At 42.1% G+C, this 9,986-nt stretch overlaps 1 pseudogene; it reads left to right on the plus strand.

The window, feature by feature from the left end:
- Positions 1–7,610: 7,610 nt before the first annotated feature.
- On the plus strand, positions 7,611–9,502 carry LOC139023194 (piggyBac transposable element-derived protein 4-like; annotated as a pseudogene).
- Positions 9,503–9,986: the final 484 nt, after the last annotated feature.

Genomic DNA, 9,986 nt, shown 5'->3' on the forward strand with positions numbered 1-9,986 from the left:
TGCTTCTGACACTACTTAACAACTACTCTACGACAATTATGCTAATACATCTTGAGACACACTCTTATAACACTACTCTCTGAAACGATACATTACTAAAAACTACTCTTACTGAATGGTTTAAATATTAACACACTATCTACAGAACATATTGCACTACTTACAACTCCTCTCGAAATATGACATCTCTATAGAATCTTCACTAAAATACTCTACATAAATCACTACTTGGACATATCTCTACAACTACTTACTGACAACTACTCAATAAAACTGACAACTACTTCTAACAACATCTTATGACAACTATTATACAACTATGACATCTCTATGACCAACTAGTCTACTAAAACGTCTACGTCTCTCCTATAAAACTATGAACACTAGTCTCTGACAACTCTTACTGACGAACCTACTCTACTGACAACTACTTCCTACTGACAATACTTTATCTACAACTCTCTATGCACTTCTATGACAATAGCTTCTCAATGCATTACTACATTCAATAACAACTACTTTATAACCTTCTTTAGCTGAAAATTACTATACCTGAGACTATCTATAAAAGTCTCTATGACAATACATCTACTAAACTCATCTACTGACAACTACTCTACATAACAATACTGCACTACTACGTTTTAATGACATATACTATATGAAACTGCCTTACTGAACTACTTCTCACTAATACTTAAAACAACTCTTCACTGACGTATCTTATTCGACTAAACTACCTTACTGAAAGTGTACTCTACTGACAAACCTATCTTACTACAACTCTTCATAACACAATACTTACCTGACCTAACATACTGACGAGAAACTACTCTACTTGACAACTACTCTCTACAACTACTCTATACTAACAACTACTTATACACACTACTCTATACAACTATTACTCATGTATATGATCTCCTGGCATAAGTAGTCTTACTGAAAATACTCTGACTGCAATTCTACTCTCTGACAATACTCTAATGACCTACTACTTAGCAACACCTACTCTCAAAGATACTCTCTGACAACTACTTATACATAAACTACTCTAACTTAAACTTACTCTATGAGGGGAAACAATAAAGCATATTACATATGGCAAAGCTCATCAATATGGAAACTACGTCCTCGGAACTCCTATCTACTGACCAACTACATTCTACTACATACTTGTGGACACTACTTACTCAAACCTTTTTACTAACCACTACTACACGAGAAAACAACTACTCTATAAAAACCACTATCTCTCGACTCGCCTTTCACGCTGAAAATTCTCTACTAACAACTATCTGTGTGCTTATGACAATACTTTAATACAACTCTCTAATACAAATACTTCTCTGACACACTACACTACTGCCACTACTCTATGAAAACACTGACACTAACTCTAACTACTCTCTGACCATCTCTACTGGAACTACTTTATGACACTACTTTCTGACAACAACTTACTGGACAACACGTCTCTCTGCAACTACTTTAATTACAAGCGTCATCTATTGACAAATACTCTACTGACCATACTGAAATATATACTCTAGAAATCAATCTACTAAAAATAAATCTATGAAAAACTCTCTATAAACTACGTCTATGGCGAATATCTGACTCGGGGCAACCACTTTAATACACAATATTCTATGAGACACTCCTTATGTCACTCTCTAATAAAATACTCTACGTGCCAACTATCGATCTATGAACCTCTTAAACAATACTTACTGACTGCAAGTATCTGAAACCTATCATCTGAAAGTTCTCTAATGACAAATTAATCTACTGGCAACTACTTACTGGAAACTACTCTACATGACCCTACTCTAACTAACGAACTATCTATGGCAACCTCTACTGAAAACTTTCTACTAACACACTACTCTATGACATGACAACTCTCTAATAACACTACTCTACTGACAACTACTCTAATAACAACTACTCTACTGACAACTACTCTAATAACAACTACTCTTACTGAAATACTCTCTACTAACAAACTACTCTACTGACACACTACTCTAATAACAACTACTCTACTGACAACTACTCTAATAACAAATCTATCTTACTAAACTACTCTACTAACAACTACTCTACTGACCACTACTGACTCTATAACTGACAACTACTACTAACAACTTACTCTATGACACTACTCTAATAACAACTACTCTATCTAACTCTCTAATGACAACTACACTTGACTACAACTATCTACAAACTACTCTACTGAAACTACTGACAATACTCTCTACTGACAACTACTCTTACTAACAACACTACTCTACTGATACTACTCTTACTAACAACTACTCTAACTGACACTACTTACTGACAACTACTGACAAACTACTCTACTGAACATACTATACTAAACTACCTAGTGACAACTACTGACAACTACTATACGTGTAATGACAATACTCATTAATGAACAAACTACTCTATACAACTACTCTCTACAATACTCTCTAACAACTACCTACTAAATACTCTACTGACCTATGACAACTACTTACTGACAACTATCTACTAACAACTACTCTACTGGCAACTGACTGAAAATACTCTATACACTATCTACTTAACAACTACATCTATGATCTATCAATGACAAATGACTCTTATGGCAACTATTCCTGCAATACATGAATACACTGACTTCTCTGGCAATTCTATCTTTAATCAATACTAACTCTATGAACAAACTATCTCTGCACTTGACAAACTACTCTATAACTAACACTTATGACAACTCTCAACCTTCAAACAACGACTCTCTATCAATACTCTAATGACAAGCTACTATGCAACTACTCTACTACAAACTCCTCTATGACACACGTCTTATGGCAAACTCGTACTGACAACTACTCTTTACTGACAACATACTCTACTGGCAACTATTTATGACCAAACTACTCTACATGACAAATACTGAACAAACTTACTCTAAATAACAACTAATTACTTGGAACCACTCTTGATATCTCTCACAGAAATATTTTTCCTGTCCATATGCCTATTGCTCATAGCAGGTCTGTTACGTTCTTTGTAAATAGAGATTTCATAGAATCTGGTGTCACAAATTGTGTTTGTCTGTGTGTGTGTTGTGTGTGTGTGTGTGTGTGTGTGTGTGTGTGTGTGGTGTGTGTGGTGTGTGTGTGTGTGTTGTGTGTGTGTGTGTGTGTGTGTGTGTGTGTGTGTGTGTGTGTGTGTGTGTGTGTGTGCGGCGTGCGTGCGTGCCGTGCGTGCGTGCCGTGCGTGCGTGCGTGCGTTGCGTGTGTGTGAACTCGGTGATAGTTAGTTGTCCTACAATTTTTGTCAGCGCAATGGAAATAGTACATGTCATTTTATGCATTTCCTATGTACACATATCCAGTATTTCAAAGGTAATATAGTACTCTGTTACTTGCTGTATGCGTAATGTATATTTCATAATGATCAAAATGGTAATTTTGGGGGTAATTTATAAATGTGCAAACAGCACTTTCTGCTGTGTCTACATGGTATTACAACCAATTATCTCAACTCTCTATTGCCCCTTTACAGAGCGTGTTCATTCGGTGAGTTGCAAGCTTTTGTCAGGGTGGTGAAAGTGTGTCAGTGACTGCTAAATCCTTTATGAGTTGTGAAGCCCCCAGGTCGATGTGGAGCTTTGGTTGGAAGAGGAAACATTGTGCATGAAAATAAGTTATCAATTGCACTGTCTGTCCTTTTTTTTAAATAATTTAAACCCCACAAACACATTGACAGATATCTCAGAGAGAGAGTGAAAGAGAGAGATGAGAAAATGTTTGTTTATAATCTCCCCAATACTCTCCCTTTCATTTGATTGACAGCCCGGGAGGGGGGAGGGGTGCCATTTCACCACTCACTGTCTTCTGTACGCTTCCCTCCAATCAGCTCTGTGCTGGTCTACCAGACGGTGTTGCTGTTTGATAGAACTCCAAGAGATTCAATTTATTGAATGTGGAAATATACTGTGTATCGGAGACGAAGTAAGAGCTTTGTGATTTTGGTGATGGATTCACTACTGGATTGCAAAATTAAAGTAGCTTTCACAAAATTCCCATATTTTCCAGAAATCATAGTTGGAGGAAAACTTGCTTTTTCCCCCCTACTGATTCCTGGAATCTTCAAAGCGGGATTTCTGGAAAACATGAGTTATTTGGGATAGGTTTACAACCCTAGATTGATGAATAAACATCTAGTTCAACTGAGTATATTAGAACAGACAGTTGTTTCTTATAGTGACATCATGATGGCTATATTGTATGAGATGGGAGATGAGTATAGATTGTATTCAAATTGATTTTACTTGTGCWCCTCCTTATCAATTGTGACTTATCCCATATGACTAATAGGAGGCATGTTGGATGACAGTTCTGTGACTGTGTGAGAAACCAAATCTGTCATAAACAGCATGTGAGCTCCCATCGTAGATGCTATATAGTCTGTGGTTCCAATTACAGATTTGAACATTGAATGTTAATTAAGATAGATTTTCTCTACTTTTCATGTTTATGATTATACAGAAAATACAGAGAGAACAGGTAGACAGCAAAACACACACGGTTCCCCTGCCAAATCAAACCCACCCCAACCCCCCCATGCTCCAACAGAATACACACGGATCCCCTACCAAATCAAACCCACCCCAACCATGCTCCAACAGAATACACACGGATCCCCTACCAAATCAAACCCACCCCACCTCCATGCTCCAACAGAATACACACGGATCCCTACAAAACAAACCCACCCCAACCATGCTCCAACAGAATACACACGGATCCCCTCCAAATCAACCACCCAACCTCCCCATGCTTCCAACAGAATACACACGGATCCCCTACCTGTGTGCCACTCCATAGAATGTTTAGAGGGGCTTCCCTGTGGGTGCCACTCCATAGAACTGTTTAGAGGGGCTTCCTGTGGTGCCACTCCATAGAACTGTTTAGAGGGGCCTCCTGTGGTGCCACTCCATAACTGTTTAGAGGGGCTCCTGTGGTGCCACTCCATAGAACTGTTTAGAGGGGCTTCCTGTGGTGCCACTCCATAGAACTGTTTAGAGGGCCTCCTGTGGTGCCACCTCAATAGAACTGTTTAGAGGGGCTCCTGTGGTGCCACTCCATAGAACTGTTTAGAGGGGCCTCGTGGTGCCACTCCATAGAACTGTTTAGAGGGGCCTCCTGTGGTGCCACTCCATAAAAGTTTAGGAGTGTGGTGCCACTCCATAAACTGTTTAGAGGGGCCTCCTGTGGTGCCACTCCATAGAACTGTTTAGAGGGGCTCCTGTGGTGCCATCCATAGAACTGTTTAGAGGGGCTCCTGTGGTGCCACTCCATAGAACTGTTTAGAGGGGCTCTGTGGTGCCACTCCATAAACTGTTTAGAGGGGCCTCCTGTGGTGCCACTCCATAGAACTGTTTAGAGGGGCCTCCTGTGGTGCCACTCCATAAACTGTTTAGAGGGCTCCTGTGTGCCCTCCATAACTGTTTAGAGGGGCCTCCTGTGGTGCCACTCCATAGAACTGTTTAGAGGGGCTCCTGTGGTGCCACTCCATAGAACTGTTTAGAGGGCTCCTGTGGTGCCACTCCATAGAACTTTTAGAAGGGGGTCCTGTGGTGCCACTCCATAGAACTGTTTAAAGGGGCCTCCTGTGGTGCCACTCTGAATAATGCAATAAAGGCAGAAGGTTCTATAGGTCTCTTCAGTATCGTAGAAAACGTCTCAAAAATGTATATCCAGAAATCTGTCAATTTCGGGCATGTCCAACACATGGCAATAAAGTAGCAGGAGCCTGCTTACATCAGTCACAAGTGGGATCTAGTTCTGGTCTAATCTCGGATCATTTTGCCTTTGATCAATGCAGCCGATGAACTATTTTAAATTGAACTGCAACATGTCTTAGACATATAGATGAAGAATGTATTCTCTGAAGCATACTCTGCCAATTTAATCTGAAAGTTGTTCACCTAAATCCTCTTCCTATTGGTTCTTAAGCAAATTCAGGGATTCCAGATTGTGGGAGTTTAATAACGTATAGACTAAGCTTATGTCGCTTTTGATATAATGGTTAACTATACAGGTATAGGTAAGTTGGCGTGATGGGAAGTGGCTACAGTATTTAAGATACAAAACTACGCAGTTGTAGGTACCTAAAGAAATGGGATGTAGGAATATTTGCCTTTTGTACTTAACTGTTCYAAAGATGCAAAACCCATATCAATGTAGTTCAGTAAGGAGATCCCATTTCCAGATCAGATAGGAAACACCTTGTCTAATAATGATAGAGAGAATGTATGGTTATTTAACCCTTGTGTGGTGTTTGGGTCTGTGGGACCCATTTTCAATGTTAACTAAAATAAAAGTGATACAATTAATAATTTTTTTMCAACCTGAGACTCATTGGCCTTGGCTGATTTGCTGTGAAGAACATGTAAAATAAGCACACTGTGCACCCCCCTACACATTTATATTACATACTGTATGTGTATAAGGGCACAAGGCGAGACCCAAATGCAGACACAGGAGGCAGATGGTAGAGCGCCGATATTTATTATAACAAAGGGAGGTCAGTGACGGGCGAGAGTTCATAAACCAGGTCAGAGTCCGAACAGTACCAGACGACAGGCAGTCTCGAGGTCAGGCCAGGCAGGGGTCAGAAACCAGATCCGAGTCCAAAACAGTACAAGGGGATAGGCAGGCTGGTAGTCAGAACAGGCAGAGTGGTCAGGCAGGCGGGTTCGGAGTCAGGACAGGCAAGGGTCGAAACCAGGAGGACTAGAAACAAACAGAGACCGGGGAAAAATAGGAGCAAGGAAAAACGCTGGTTGACTTGGCAAACAAGACGAACTGGCACAGGGAGACAGGAAACACAGGGATATATACATCGGGGAATAATAAGCGACACCTGGAGAGGTGGAGACAATCACAAGGACAGGTGAACCAYATCAGGGTGTGACAATGTGGTGTTCGTGGTCCACTGTCCACATTCACTCTGTCTTCCTCCTCCCTGGGCTTGCTGTTTCAATATAGCACCAAGAACCTGTCTGTCTCCCTGCCTGTCTCACGCTTTTCTCGTGCTCTTTACCCTTTGTGGTGTGTGAAACTACACAATGTCTTGCGGGAACCTGCACAATGTTATTACAGTACATTATTTTGACACATTATTTCGATACATTGTAAAAAATGCAGTGGTTTCCCACACTCTACACCAGCCAGGTGCAAATTGGGGGAGGTACACAACAAATAAATAGCTTTGCATGTGTGGCTCCTTACCACAATCAATCAGTATGGCATAAATAATCTCTGCTCAGAGGGCCTTAGAAATAATTTTTGCAGAGAGAGAAGCTAGTGTGGCAGGAGCGTCTTCCACTTTGAAAGATAAAGGATTTTCTGAATATCAGGATCGTGTCTGTCAATTGGGAGTCTGACAGTGAGTTGGAAAAAGAGGATGAGATTGACCCTCAGCCACCCCCAGGACCAGCCCATCAGCAACCAGCAAATCTGCAGCCTGCAAGAGGAGAAATATGGATGTCAAACAATTGTGAAATTGAATGCTCTTCTTGCCCAAGGAATGAGCCACCCCGCATGGCTGCCAATGTGATAAGGATACAACCAGGGCCGACGCGGATGGCGATTACTCATGTGCAGGACATATAGTCTTCTTTTGAACTGTTCATCCCAGACACCATCCAGAAAATCATTCTGGACTGCACTAATCTGGAGGGAAAGTGTGTTTTTGGAGAGAGATGGAAGGAGATGGACCAAACTCATTTACATACATACTTTGGGGTTCTTATCCTTGCTGGTGTTTTCAGATKCAATGGGGAATCCACAGAATCCCTGTAGGATGAAGAAACTGGCAGAGAACTTTTCCGTGCAACAATGTCTCTGGAAAACTTCCTCATTATTTTCAGGATAATCCGCTTCGATACCCGAGACACCAGACCAGCTCGGCGGCAGAGAGACAAGCTAGCTGCAATCAGGTCAGTGCAGAGAGACCAGCTAGCTGCAATCAGGTCAGTGCAGAGAGACAGCTAGCTGCAATCAGGTCAGTGCAGAGAGACAAGCTAGCTGCAATCAGGTCAGTGCAGAGAGACAGCTAGCTGCAATCAGGTCAGTGCAGAGAGACAAGCTAGCTGTAATCAGGTCAGTGCAGAGAGACCAGCTAGCTGCAATCAGGTCAGTGTGGGACAAGTGGGTGGGCCGCCTTCTCCTGTTTTACAACCCTGGGCCCAACGTTACTGTTGATGAGAAGCTTTTGCCATTTASGGGCCGCTGCCCCTTCAGGCAGTACATACCGTCTAAACCCACAAAATATAGAATCAAGATCGGGCTGCCTGTGATTCTACTTCATCATATGCGTGGAACTTGCAAGTGTATATGGGGAAGCCAGATGGAGGAGGCCCTTAGAAGAACCAAGGGATGCAGGTTGTCCTGGARGTGACACAGGGACTCCGTGGCCACAACATCACATGCGATAACTTTTTTACTTCGCACAAGCTGGGACAGGAGCTCCTCAAGAGGAAGCTGACGATGGTAGGAACAGTACGAAAAAACAAGCCAGAGCTTCCACCTCAGCTGTTGAATATACAGAACAGGCATATCAATTCCTCTAAGTTGGTGCTCACGGCCGACACGTCCCCAGTGTCCTACGTGCCAAAGAAAGGCAAAGCTGTGGTACCCATGAGCACACTGCACATGGATGGGAGAATCTGTGGCCAGGAACATCAAAAAACAGAAATCATAATGGATTACAATGCCACAAAAGGAGGAGTGNGACACAGGGACTCCGTGGCCACAACATCACATGCGATAACTTTTTTACTTCGCACAAGCTGGGACAGGAGCTCCTCAAGAGGAAGCTGACGATGGTAGGAACAGTACGAAAAAACAAGCCAGAGCTTCCACCTCAGCTGTTGAATATACAGAACAGGCATATCAATTCCTCTAAGTTGGTGCTCACGGCCGACACGTCCCCAGTGTCCTACGTGCCAAAGAAAGGCAAAGCTGTGGTACCCATGAGCACACTGCACATGGATGGGAGAATCTGTGGCCAGGAACATCAAAAAACAGAAATCATAATGGATTACAATGCCACAAAAGGAGGAGTGMACAATTTAGACAAGCTGGTGACTGGCTATATGTGCAAAAGAAGAACCCTTCGCTGGCCACTTGTGATATTCTTCAACATCTTGGACATCTCGGKGTACAACACYTTTGTCARCTGYATGGCGTTGAACCCAGATTGGAACAGAGGGAAGCTCCAGAGGAGACGHCTCTTTCTCGAGGAGCTGGGCAAGACGTTGGTAAGACCTCAAATCCAGAGGAGGCAACATATCCCAAGGACCCCAGCTTCTACAGCCATCGTGAGGAGGATTTAGGAGGATGCAGGTGCCCCATCCTCCCAACCCACAGAACCAACAACTCCAATACCGGAAGTAAGTGTGAGTGATGTTGTTGCATGTAAGTGTGTCTGACTCTCCTACCTTGGTCTGCTGTAACTATATATGTGAGTGAGATATTAGTAAAATTGCTGAACTAAGTGTTTTCATCATTCTAGATTGCAGCCGGTAGCAACTGTCACGTTCGTCTTGCTGAGAGAGAGTGGACCAAGGCGCAGCGTGTGCAAAATACATTCTCTTTTATTTTAGAGAAAGGAAAAACACGTAACGAACACCTTAACAAACTGAAACAAAACAACAAACGATCGTGAAGCTATAGACGTAAGTGCACACACAAGCTACAWACGTACAACATAGACAATTACCCACATTAACCTAGTGCCTATGGCTGTCTTAAATATGGCTCCCAATCAGAGACAATTAATGACATCTGTCTCTGATTGAGAACCATTCAGGCAACCATAGACATAGCTAGACACCTATATTAAACACAAACCCATCTACTCTACTTAACCCCCTAAACCACACAACCACCCTAGACAATACAAAAACACATACA

Source organism: Salvelinus sp. IW2-2015, linkage group LG28, assembly GCF_002910315.2.
Source record: "Salvelinus sp. IW2-2015 linkage group LG28, ASM291031v2, whole genome shotgun sequence".
In the NCBI taxonomy this organism is placed as follows: Eukaryota; Metazoa; Chordata; class Actinopteri; order Salmoniformes; family Salmonidae; genus Salvelinus; species Salvelinus sp. IW2-2015.